This window comes from Coregonus clupeaformis, chromosome 31, assembly GCF_020615455.1.
Source record: "Coregonus clupeaformis isolate EN_2021a chromosome 31, ASM2061545v1, whole genome shotgun sequence".
Classification (NCBI taxonomy): Eukaryota; Metazoa; Chordata; class Actinopteri; order Salmoniformes; family Salmonidae; genus Coregonus; species Coregonus clupeaformis.
Window position 1 is genome coordinate 44,047,606 of NC_059222.1, and position 12,500 is coordinate 44,060,105.

The window sequence follows — 12,500 nt, forward strand, 5'->3', positions numbered from 1 at the left end:
TTAGGTAGCTGTGGTGTACTAGCTAGCTAGCTGTGGTGTGCAAGTTAGCTGTAATGCGCTAGCTAGTTAGCTGTTGTGTGCTAGTTAGATGTGGTGTGCTAGCTAGTTAGCTGTGGTGTGCTAGCTAGCTAGCTGTTGTGTGCTAGTAACAGCCATGTGTCATGTCAAGTTACAGGTAAGTCACCCTGAGGACAGATTTGTCTTACACTGAACGGATACAGCTTCCACAACCCATGGAAAACACTGATGCTTCTCTTACTACAGGGTCTTTACTGGTATATTGTCCTGTTTGGTCCCCAGATAGGCCCAAACAGACTCTCTTTACCCTCCCTCATTATCATAGGTGCCTTATGGGTCTGTTGCAAGTGCTGCTAGTGTTATTGGCAACTGTGGCAAGAGGCCCCTGCTGCAAGTAAATATTGACAGAAAGAGGCTCAGCAAGAAATACATTAGCTACTGTTCGGATCTCATAACGCCTCCACAGAGTAGCCACACACACATATACACACACGCGCACACACACACACACACACAAAGTAGACACCCTTGGCGTAACACACACTGCCTGTAATCTCCCATGCAAAAGTATGTGGACACCCCTTCAAATTAGTGGATTTGGCTATTTCAGCCACAAACGTTGCTGACAAGTGTATAAAATTGAGCACACAGCCATGCAATCTCCATAGACAAACATTGGCAGTAGAATGGCCTTACTGAAGAGCTCAGTGACTTTCAAGGTGGCACCGTCATAGGATGCCACCTTTCCAACAAGTCAGTTCGTCAAAGTTCTGCCCTGCTAGAGCTGCCCCGGTCAACTTTAAGTGCTGTTATTGTGAAGTGGAAACATCTAGGAGCAACAACGGCACAGCCGCAAAGTGGTAGACCACACAAGCTCACAGAATGGGACCGCCAAGTGCTGAAGCGCGTAAAAATTGTCTGTCCTCGGTTGCAACACTCACTACCGAGTTCCAAACTGCCTCTGGAAGCAACATCTGCACAAGAACTGTTCGTCGGGAGCTTCATGAAATGGGTTTCCATGGCCGAGCAGCCGCACACAAGCCTAGGATCACCATGCGCAATGCCAAGTGTCGGCTGGAGTGGTGTAAAGCTCGCCGCCATTGGACTCTCGAGCAGTGGAAAAGCGTTCTCTGGAGTGATGAATCACGCTTCAACATCTGGCAGTCCGACGAATGAATCTGGGTTTGGCGGATGCCAGGAGAATGCTACCTGCCCGAATGTATAGTGCCAAATGTAAAGTTTGGTGTTGCTGTTTTTAATGGTTCGGGCTGGGCCCCTTAGTTCCAGTGAAGGGAATTCTTAACGCTTCCAACTTTGTGGTAACAGTTTGGGGAAGGCCCCTTTCCTATTTCAGCATGACAAAGCGAGGTCCACACAGAAATAGTTTGTTGAGATCAGTGTGGAAGAACTTGACTGTCCTGCACAGAGCCCTGACCTTAACCCAATCGAAAACCTTTGAGATTAATTGGAACGCAGACTGCGAGCCAGGCCCAATCACCCAACATCAGTACCCGACCTCACTAATGCTCTTGCGGCTGAATGGAAGCAAGTCCCCACAGTAATGTTCCAACATCTAGTGTAAAGCCTTCGCAGAATAGTGGAGGCTGTTATAGCAGCAAAGGGGACCAACTCCATATTGATGCACATGATTTTGGAATGAGCTGTTCGACGACCACATACTTTTGATCATGTAGTGTATCATCAGCTAAGGGACAGTTATGTACCAACGTTATACTCTGGATGGTGTATTGTTTTATATGTCCTCTGTGGTCTAAGTGTCATAATGCAGATGGTTTATTGTGGTAGGAGGTCTTACTGTCATAATGCAGATGGTTTATTGTGGTAGGAGGTCTTACTGTCATAATGTAGATGGTTTATTGTGGTAGGAGGTCTTACTGTCATAATGTAGATGGTTTATTGTGGTAGGAGGTCTTACTGTCATAATGCAGATGGTTTATTGTGGTAGGAGGTCTTAGTGTTATGATGAAGGATTTGTGTTCCAATTCTGTTGAGAATGTTCCTTCCCTAGTTGATGTGTGTCCTGCTTCCTGGTTTGTAGGACCCCTGGATAAAGCCCCGCCCACGAAGGTTTTAATTGACCGGGTTAACACCTGTGTGTGCGCACACGCATGTGTGTGTTCCCACGTCTCATTCATGTGTGTGTGTTTGTCCGTATGTGCTCGCATGTGTGTTATGTGTATGTGTGTTAAGGCCGTTGGATGGGTGTGATCGATGGTATGTCTTACAGGAGAAGGCAGAGAAATAGAATCCACATTATCAGCCCGACGCCCCTCAGAGAGCCCCCTTATCAATCATAGTGAAACATCACAAAAAAAAACTCCTCATGTTGTCCTGTAAAAACCCTTGTCACCAGACGCTAGATGATAATATCACACTAGGGAGAAGCAGGGGGAGAAGAACAGAGGAGGAGAACAAACAGACATATTGGTGTCTCTCTGTAAGGGCTGTGAACAACACACTGGAGGAGAATAAGGGAAAATGATGAGGAGGAAGAGGGGGACAAACAGACAGACGTATTATATTTTTTATTATTTTGTTTAAATCTCTGTAAGACCTTTTTTGCTCTGTCCATCAACCTGCACTAAACTGGAACACTCAGATGGCACTAGAGGTTATCACGGAGAGTCTGACCTCAGTGTTACCGTCACATACAGTCGTGGTCAAATGTTTTGAGAATAACACAAATACTAATATTCGCAAAGTCTGCTCCCTCAGTTTTGATGATGGCAATTTGCTTATACTCCAGAATGTCATGAAGAGTGATCAGATGAATTGCAATTAATTGCAAAGTCCCTCTTTGCCATGAAAATGCCAAAAACATTTCCACTGCATTTCAGCCCTGCCACAAAAGGACCAGCTGCCATCGTGTTAGTGATTCTCTCGTTAACACAGGTGAGAGTGTTGACGAGGACAAGGCTGGAGATCACTCTGTCATGCTGATTGAGTTAGAATAACAGACTGGAAGCTTTAAAGGGAGGGTGGTGCTTGAAATCATTGTTCTTCTTCTGTTAACCATGGTTACCTGCAAGGAAACATGTGCCATCATCATTGCTTTGCACAAAAAGGGCTTCACAGGCAAGTATATTGCTGCTAGTAAGATTGCACCTAAATCAACCATTTATCGGATCATCAAGAACTTCAAGGAGAGAGGTTCAATTGTTGTGAAGAAGGCGTCAGGGCTCCCAAGAAAGTCCAGCAAGCGCCAGGACCATCTCCTAAAGTTGATTCAGCTGCAGGATCGGGGCACCACCAGTGCAGAGCTTGCTCAGGAATGGCAGCAGGCAGGTGTGAGTGCATCTGCACGCACAGTGAGGCGAAGACTTTTGGAGGATGGCCTGGTGTCAAGAAGGGCAGCAAAGAAGCCACTTCTCTCCAAGAAAAACATCAGGAACAGACTGATATTCTGCAAAAGGTACAGGGATTGGACTGCTGAGGACTGGGGTAAAGTCATTTTCTCTGATGAATCCCCTTTCCGATTGTTTGGGGCATCCGGAAAACACCTTGTCCGGAGAAGACAAGGTGAGCGCTACCATCAGTCCTGTGTCATGCCAACAGTATAACATCCTGAGACCATTCATGTGTGGGGTTGCTTCTCAGCCAAGGGAGTGGGCTCACTCACAATTTTGCCTAAGAACACAGCCATGAATAAAGAATGGTACCAACACATCCTCAGAGAGCAACTTCTCCCAACCATCCAGGAACAGTTTGGTAACGACCAATGCCTTTTCCAGACATGTTTCAAAAGGAGTGTCTCGTTATTAGGAAGTTATTTTCCTAATAACTGCTTAATTAATTCTTCAAATGTTTTATCTCTCCTACTGTCTGTGTTGTGTATGATTTTATTGTGTAGTATAATCCATGGGGATCAGCGTGGGGTCAGTTGAAGGTCGGGCTAAACAGTAATTTAAAGTGAAGAAAACTACCTGGAAATCTCACTATATAGTTCATGTTCATCATCAAGCATATCATAGAATTGTTATGTTGAAGAGTATGCTTGTAGTAGACTCACACATGTTGAAGAGTCCTTGTAACTAAACACCTTTTGAAAAAGTGAATCATTTTTATACACACATTTTATTTCAATTAAAAAGACTTGTAGAAATGTTTTCCAATCACACAAGTTGTTGAGGGTGATTCACAATATATTTGTGTTTGTGTGTCCCAAATTGCACCCTATTCCCTATGTAGTGCACTACTTTTGACAAGGGCCCATAGGGCACTATGTAGGGAATATGATGCTATTTGGGAAGCAGACTAAGCCTATATACTGAAAGTGAACCCATTAAAACTGAACACACACATGACAAATACATGACAAAACATGCCTCTTCACACATGACAAAACATGCCACTTCACACATGACAAAACATGCCTCTTCACACATGACAAAACATGCCTCTTCACACATGACAAAACATGCCTCTTCACACATGACTAAACATGCCTCTTCACACATGACAAAACATGCCTCTTCACACATGACAAAACATGTCTCTTCACACATGACAAAACGTGCCTCTTCACACATGACAAAACGTGCCATTTCACACAAGACAAAACGTGCCTCTTCACTTATGACAGAACATGCCACTTCACACATGACAAAATATGCCTCTTCACACATGACAAAACATGCCTCTTCACACATGACAAAACATGCCTCTTCACACATGACAAAACATGCCACTTCACACATGACAAAACATGCCTCTTCACACATGACAAAACATGCCTCTTCAAACATGACAAAACATGCCTCTTCAAACATGACAAAACATGCCCCTCTCTCAAATGTTAAGGACGTTGCATGATAAATGTACATACACTTCTGTAACTCTAAATAATATAATAATATGCCATTTAGCAGACGCTTTTATCCAAAGCGACTTACAGTCATGCGTGCATACATTTTTTTTGTGTATGGGTGGTCCCGGGGATCGAACCCACTACCTTGGCGTTACAAGCGCCGTGCTCTACCAGCTGAGCTACAGAGGACCACAGGGTAGTGGACCACAGGGTAGTGGTCTAATCATCTGCCATCATTGTCCACACTAATATCTTCCCACACAACTCTATAGAATGGTCTATTTCTCTATAGGGAAGCAGATTAGTCCATGCAACACTTTTCTAAAAAGGCCATACAAAACTTTTATTCTGTCATGATGCACCTGCACTGGTAACATCTCTGAGAGGTCAAAGTGAACCTGATTTTCTCCAGGGCCAGGTGAACCTAGCCTGGGTACAAGTCTGTTTGTGCTATCATTCCACTTTTTTTTGTTTTTTTACAAGGAGTGGCAAGGAATGGAATGATAGCAGAAACAGACTGGTACCCGGGCTAAGGTGAACCAGCCAGTCCACAGGAAACAGATCACAGCCCACCTCTATCTCCCATGGACACCTCTATCTCCCATGGACACCTCTATCTCCCCTGGACACCTCTATCTCCCCTGGACACCTCTATCTCCCATGGACCCCTCTATCTCCCCTTGACACCTCTATCTCCCATGGACACCTCTCTCTCCCCTGGACACCTCTCTCTCCCCTGGATACCTCTATATCCCATGGACACCTCTCTCTCCCCTGGACACCTCTCTCTCTCCCCTGGACACCTCTATCTCCCCTGGACACCTCTATCTCCCCTGGACACCTCTATCTCCCCTGGACACCTCTCTCTCCCCTGGACACCTCTATCTCCCCTGGACACCTCTCTTTCTCCTGGACACCTCTATCTCCCCTGGACACCTCTATCTCCCCTGGACACCTCTATCTCCCCTGGACACCTCTATCTCCCCTGGACACCTCTCCCAGACACACACATCATAATGTATGTGATCTCAATAGAGAGATATACTTTCTGGGTGATTTAAATATTGACTGGCTTTCATCAGGCTGCCCACTCAAGATAACACTTCAAACTGTAACCAGTGCCTGCAACCTGGTTCATGTTATCAGTCAACCTACCGGGGTAGTTACAAACAGTACAGGAATTAAATCATCATGTGTATAAGAAGTCATACAATACGTTTTGTAGTGATTCCTATGTTGTTGATGTAAAGAAAATATATTGGTCTGTGGTGTGTAATGAGGAGCAAACAGACCCTGCACTTGACACATTTATGAAATTGCTTATTCCAGTTACTAATAAGCATGCACCCATTAAGAGAATGATTGTAAAAACTGTTAAATCCCCATGGATTGATGAGTAATTGAAAAATTGTATGTTTGAGAGGGATGAGGCAAAAGGAATGGCAAATAAGTCTGGCTGCACAACCGATTGGCAAACGTATTGCAAATTGAAAAATCATGTGACTAAACTGAATAAAAATAAGAAGAAACTACACTATGAAACAAAGATAAATGACATAAAGAATGATAGTAAAAAGCTTTGGAGCACCTTAAATGAAATTTTGGGAAAAAAGGCAAACTCAGCTCCATCATTCATTGAATCAGATGGCTCATTCATCACAAAACCAACTGATATTGCCAACTACTTCAATTATTATTTCATTGGCAAGATTAGCAAATTTAGGCATGACATGCCAGCAACAAACGCTGACACTACACATCCAAGTATATCTGACCAAATTATGAAAGACAAGCACTGTAATTTTGAATTCCGTAAAGTGAGTGTGGAAGAGGTGAAAAAATTGTTGTCTATCAACAATGACAAGCCACGGGGTCTGACAAATTAGATGAAAAATTACTTAGGATAATAGCGGACGATATTGCCACTCCTATTTGCCATATTTTCAATTTAAGCCTACTAGAATGTGTGTGCCCCAGGCTTGGAGGGAAGCAAAAGTAATTCCGCTACCTAAGAATAGTAAAGCCCCCTTTACTGGCTCAAATAGCCGACCAATTAGCCTGTTACCAACCCTTAGTAAACTATTGGGAATTTTTTTTATGTGTTATTGCTTTACTCCCCCTGCTATATTGTGGATAAAGAGTTACCTGTCTAACAGAACACAGAGGGTGTTCTTTAATGGAAGCCTCTCCAACATAATCCAGGTAGAATCAGGAATTCCCCAGGGCAGCTGTCTAGGCCCATTACTTTTTTCAATCTTTACTAATGTCTATGTATGCGGATGACTCAACACTATAAATGTCAGCTACCACAGCGACTGAAATGACTGCAACTCTTTATTAAGTTAGTTTCAGAGTGGGTGGCAAGGAATAAGTTAGTCCTAAATATTTCTAAAACTAAAAGCATTGTATTTGGTACAAATCATTCACTAAACCCTAAACCTCAACTAAATCTTGTAATAAATAATATTGAAATTGAGCAAGTTGAGGTGACTAAACTGCTTGGAGTAACCCTTGATTGTAAACTGTCATGGTCAAAACATATTGACAACAGTAGCTAAGATGGGGAGAAGTATGTCCATAATAAAGCACTGCTCTACCTTCTTAACAGGCAGGTCCTACAGGCCCTAGTTTTGACACACCTGGACTACTGTTCAGTCGTGTTGTCAGGTGCCACAAAAAGGACTTGCAAATTGCAATTGGCTCAGAACAGGGCAGCACGGCTGGCCCTTGGATGTACACAGAGAGCTAATATTAGTAATATGCATGTCAGTCTCTCCTGGCTCAAACTGGAGGAGTGATTGACTTCATCACTACTTGTATTTATGAGAGGTATTGACATGTTGAATGCACCGAGCTGTCTGTTTGAACTACTGGCGCACAGCTCGGACACCAATGCATACCCCACAAGACATGCCACCAGAGGTCTCTTCACAGTCCCCAAGTCCAGAACAGACTATGGGAGACGTACAGTACTACATAGAGCCATGACTACATGGAACTCTATTCCACATCAAGTAACTGATGCAAGTGCCACTAGAGATCCTGGTTCGAGTCCAGGCTCTGTCGCAGCCGGCCGCAACAGGGAGACCCATGGGCGGCGCACAATTGGTCCAAGGTAGGGGAGGGTTTGGCCGGCAGGGATGTGGGTTCGTTTCCCACGGGGGGCCAGTATGATTTTTTATTTTTTTTAAAGTATGCATTCATAAGATAAGAGCGTCTGCTAGATGACTACAATGTAATGATAACACGTACACGTGGATTTTGTACTGTGGTAGTGGTGGAGTAGGGGCCTGAGGGCACACAGTGTGTTGTGAAATCTGTGAATGTATTGTAATGTTTTTAAAATTGCATGAACTGGCTTAGTTTTGATGGACCCCAGGAAGAGTAACTGCTGCCGGGGTTCCATAATAAATACAAATACAAATACAGCACCTTTCCCATGTACATGCTATGTGATGAACAGTGAAGCTGAATCTTAAGTCCATTCAACTTTTCTTCAAAGTCTTATTGGACAGGTGAGATCACTTCTCTGAGCGCAGCAGAGTCTCCATGCTCCTGCAGGTCTCACCTTGAGCAGATGCACAGTGAACTGGGTTTCATACAGGGTCAAATCAGGAGCCAGCCTCTCCTCCTCCCCCAATACCTCTCTCCCAAGACACATCTCTCTCTCTCTCTTCTCTCTCTCCTCTCTCTCTCTCCCATCAACAACAACTGGCCAGGAGCAAGCCTCCCCTTCTCCCCTTCTCTCCCAAGACCCCTCTCCCCTAGTGATGGACTGTTCTCTCTCTCCTGTGAAGATCCCTCTCCCATAGTGATGGACTGTTCTCTCTCTCCTGTGAAGACCCCTCTCCCATAGTGATGGACTGTTCTCTCTCTCCTGTGAAGATCCCTCTCCCCTAGTGATGGACTGTTCTCTCTCTCCTGTGAAGATCCCTCTCCCATAGTGATGGACTGTTCTCTCTCTCCTGTGAAGATCCCTCTCCCCTAGTGATGGACTGTTCTCTCTCTCCTGTGAAGACCCCTCTCCCCTAGTCAATCAATCAATCAATTTTATTTTATATAGCCCTTCGTACATCAGCTAATATCTCGAAGTGCTGTACAGAAACCCAGCCTAAAACCCCAAACAGCTAGTAATGCAGGTGTAGAAGCACGGTGGCTAGGAAAAACTCCCTAGAAAGGCCAAAACCTAGGAAGAAACCTAGAGAGGAACCAGGCTATGAGGGGTGGCCAGTCCTCTTCTGGCTGTGCCGGGTGGAGGTTATAACAGAACCATGCCAAGATGTTCAAAAATGTTCATAAGTGACAAGCATGGTCAAATAATAATCAGGAATAAATCTCAGTTGGCTTTTCATAGCCGATCATTAAGAGTTGAAAACAGCAGGTCTGGGACAGGTAGGGGTTCCATAACCGCAGGCAGAACAGTTGAAACTGGAATAGCAGCAAGGCCAGGCGGACTGGGGACAGCAAGGAGTCACCACGGCCGGTAGTCCCGACGTATGGTCCTAGGGCTCAGGTCTCTCAGTTGGCTTTTCATAGCCGATCATTAAGAGTTGAAAACAGCAGGTCTGGGACAGGTAGGGGTTTCGTAACCGCAGGCAGAACAGTTGAAACTGGAATAGCAGCAAGGCCAGGCGGACTGGGGACAGCAAGGTGTCAGCATGCCCGGTAGTCCTGGCGTATGGTCCTAGGGGCTCAGGTTCTCAGAGAGAAAGAGAGAACGAGAGAATTAGAGAGAGCATACTTAAATTCACACAGGACACTGGATAAGACAGGAGAAGTACTCCAGGTATAACCAACTAACCCCAGCCCCCCGACACATAAACTACTGCAGCATAAATACTGGAGGCTGAGACAGGAGCGGTCCGGAGACACTGTGGCCCCATCCGAAGAAACCCCGGACAGGGCCAAACAGGAAGGATATAACCCCACCCACTCTGCCAAAGCACAGCCCCCGCACCACTAGAGGGATATCCTCAACCACCAACTTACAATCCTGAGACAAGGCCGAGTATAGCCCACAGAGGTCTCCACCACAGCACAAACCAAGGGGGGGCGCCAACCCAGACAGGAAGATCACGTCAGTAACTCAACCCACTCAAGTGACGCACCCCTCCTAGGGACGGCATGAAAGAGCACCAGCAAGCCAGTGACTCAGCCCCTGTAACAGGGTTAGAGGCAGAGAACCCCAGTGGAGAGAGGGGAACCGGCCTGGCAGAGACAGCAAGGGCTGTTCGTTGCTCCAGAGCCTTTCCGTTCACCTTCACACTCCTGGGCCAGACTACACTCAATCATATGACCTACTGAAGAGATAAGTCTTCAGTAAAGACTTAAAGGTTGAGACCGAGTCTGCGTCTCTCACATGGGTAGGCAGACTGTTCCATAAAAATGGAGATCTATAGGAGAAAGCCCTGCCTCCCGCTGTTTGCTTAGAAATTCTAGGGACAATTAGGAGGCCTGCGTCTTGTGACCGTGAGCGTACGTATTGGTATGTACGGCAGGACCAACTCGGAAAGATAGGTAGGAGCAAGCCCATGTAACGCTTTATAGGTTAACAGTAAAACCTTGAAATCAGCCCTTGCCTTAACAGGAAGCCAGTGTAGGGAAGCTAGCACTGGAGTAATATGATCAAATTTCTTGGTTCTAGTCAGGATTCTAGCAGCCGTATTTAGCACTAACTGAAGTTTATTTAGTGCTTTATCCGGGTAGCCGGAAAGTAGAGCATTGCAGTAGTCTAACCTAGAAGTAACAAATGCATGGATTAATTTTTTCTGCATCATTTTTGGACAGAAAATTTCAGATTTTTGCAATGTTACGTAGATGGAAAAAAGCTGTCCTTGAAACAGTCTTGATATGTTCGTCAAAAGAGAGATCAGGGTCAAGAGTAACGCCGAGGTCCTTCACAGTTTTATTTGAGACGACTTTACAACCATCAAGATGAATTGTCAGATTTAACAGAAGATCTCTTTGTTTCTTGGGACCTAGAACAAGCATCTCTGTTTTGTCCGAGTTTAAAAGTAGAAAGTTTTCAGCCATCCACTTCCTTATGTCTGAAACACAGGCTTCTAGCGAGGGCAATTTTGGGGCTTCACCATGTTTCATTGAAATGTACAGCTGTGTGTCATCCGCATAGCAGTGAAAGTTAACATTATGTTTTCGAATAACATCCCCAAGAGGTAAAATATATAGTGAAAACAATAGTGGTCCTAAAACGGAACCTTGAGGAACACCGAAATGTACAGTTGATTTGTCGGAGGACAGACCATTCACAGAGACAAACTGATATCTTTCCGACAGGTAAGATCTAAACCAGGCCAGAACTTGTCCGTGTAGACCAATTTGGGTTTCCAGTCTCTCCAAAAGAATGTGGTGATCGATGGTGTCAAAGGCAGCACTAAGGTCTAGTAGCACGAGGACAGATGCAGAGCCTCGGTCTGACGCCATTAAAAGGTCATTTACCACCTTCACAAGTGCAGTCTCAGTGCTATGATGGGGTCTAAAACCAGACTGAAGCATTTCGTATACATTGTTTGTCTTCAGAAAGGCAGTGAGTTGCTGCGCAACAGCTTTTTCTAAAAATTTTGAGAGGAATGGAAGATTCGATATAGGCCGATAGTTTTTTATATTTTCCGGGTCAAGGTTTGGCTTTTTCAAGAGAGGCTTTATCACTGCCACTTTTAGTGAGTTTGGTACACATCCGGTGGATAGAGAGCTGTTTATTATGTTCAACATAGGAGGGCCAAGCACAGGAAGCAGCTCCTTCAGCAGTTTAGTAGGAATAGGATCCAGTATGCAGCTTGAAGGTTTAGAGGCCATGATTATTTTCATCATTGTGTCAAGAGATATAGTACTAAAACACTTAAGTGTCTCTCCCGATCCCAGGCCCTCGATGGACTGTTCTCTCTCTCCTGTGAAGCTGGACACACAGTCTGTCAGAAACTCTCCTAAGTATCAACACTTCCACAGCGTCCCAAATGGCACCCCATAGGGCTCTGGTCAAAATGAGTGTACTATGTAGGGAATAGGGTGCCATTCAGGACACAGACAAATTCTCCATGCTAACTTTGAGCCTACCAGGAGTCAGCCTTCCCTTCTTCCCAAAGACCCCTCTCTCTCTCTCTCCAGACACAGCCTCTGGAAACTTCTAAAGTCTGGAAACTTTCTCCTCTAAGTCTTAGAAGACACCTGGAGAGAGAGACCAGGGCCTCCATTTTCCTTAGTGTCAGTATGAGGTCCTCATCTGAAACAAGTGCACAGTGAACTGGCTTTTCTCCAGAGCCAGTTTCCCCAGGTGTAACCATCCAGGAAGCAGGCAGGCCACGGAAGACAGAGCACAGACCACGGCACATATCATCCATCTCCCCTCCCTCCCCCAGGACCCCTCTCTCCATCTCTCCTTCTCTCTACCTCTCTCCCCAGACACACACAGCCTCCATCTCTCCATCTCCCCCCTCTCTCCCCCAGGACCCTATCTCCATCTCCCCCCAGACACACACAGCCTCCATCTCTCCATCCCCCCTCTCCCCCAGGACCCTCTCTCCCTCTCTCCCCTAGACACACCCATCCTCCATCCCCCCCTCTCCCCCCAGGACACCTCTCTCCCTCTCTCCCTAGACACACCCATCCTCCATCCCCCCTCTCTCCCCCAGGACACCTC

General features: G+C 45.5%; 1 protein-coding gene across 1 annotated transcript in view; it reads right to left on the reverse strand.

Moving 5' to 3' along the window:
* The window catches only part of LOC121547883 (ADP-ribose glycohydrolase MACROD2), a 906,379-nt gene that overhangs the window by 381,732 nt on the left and 512,147 nt on the right, over nt 1-12,500 (reverse strand). The gene's annotated exons all lie outside the window — the stretch shown is intronic.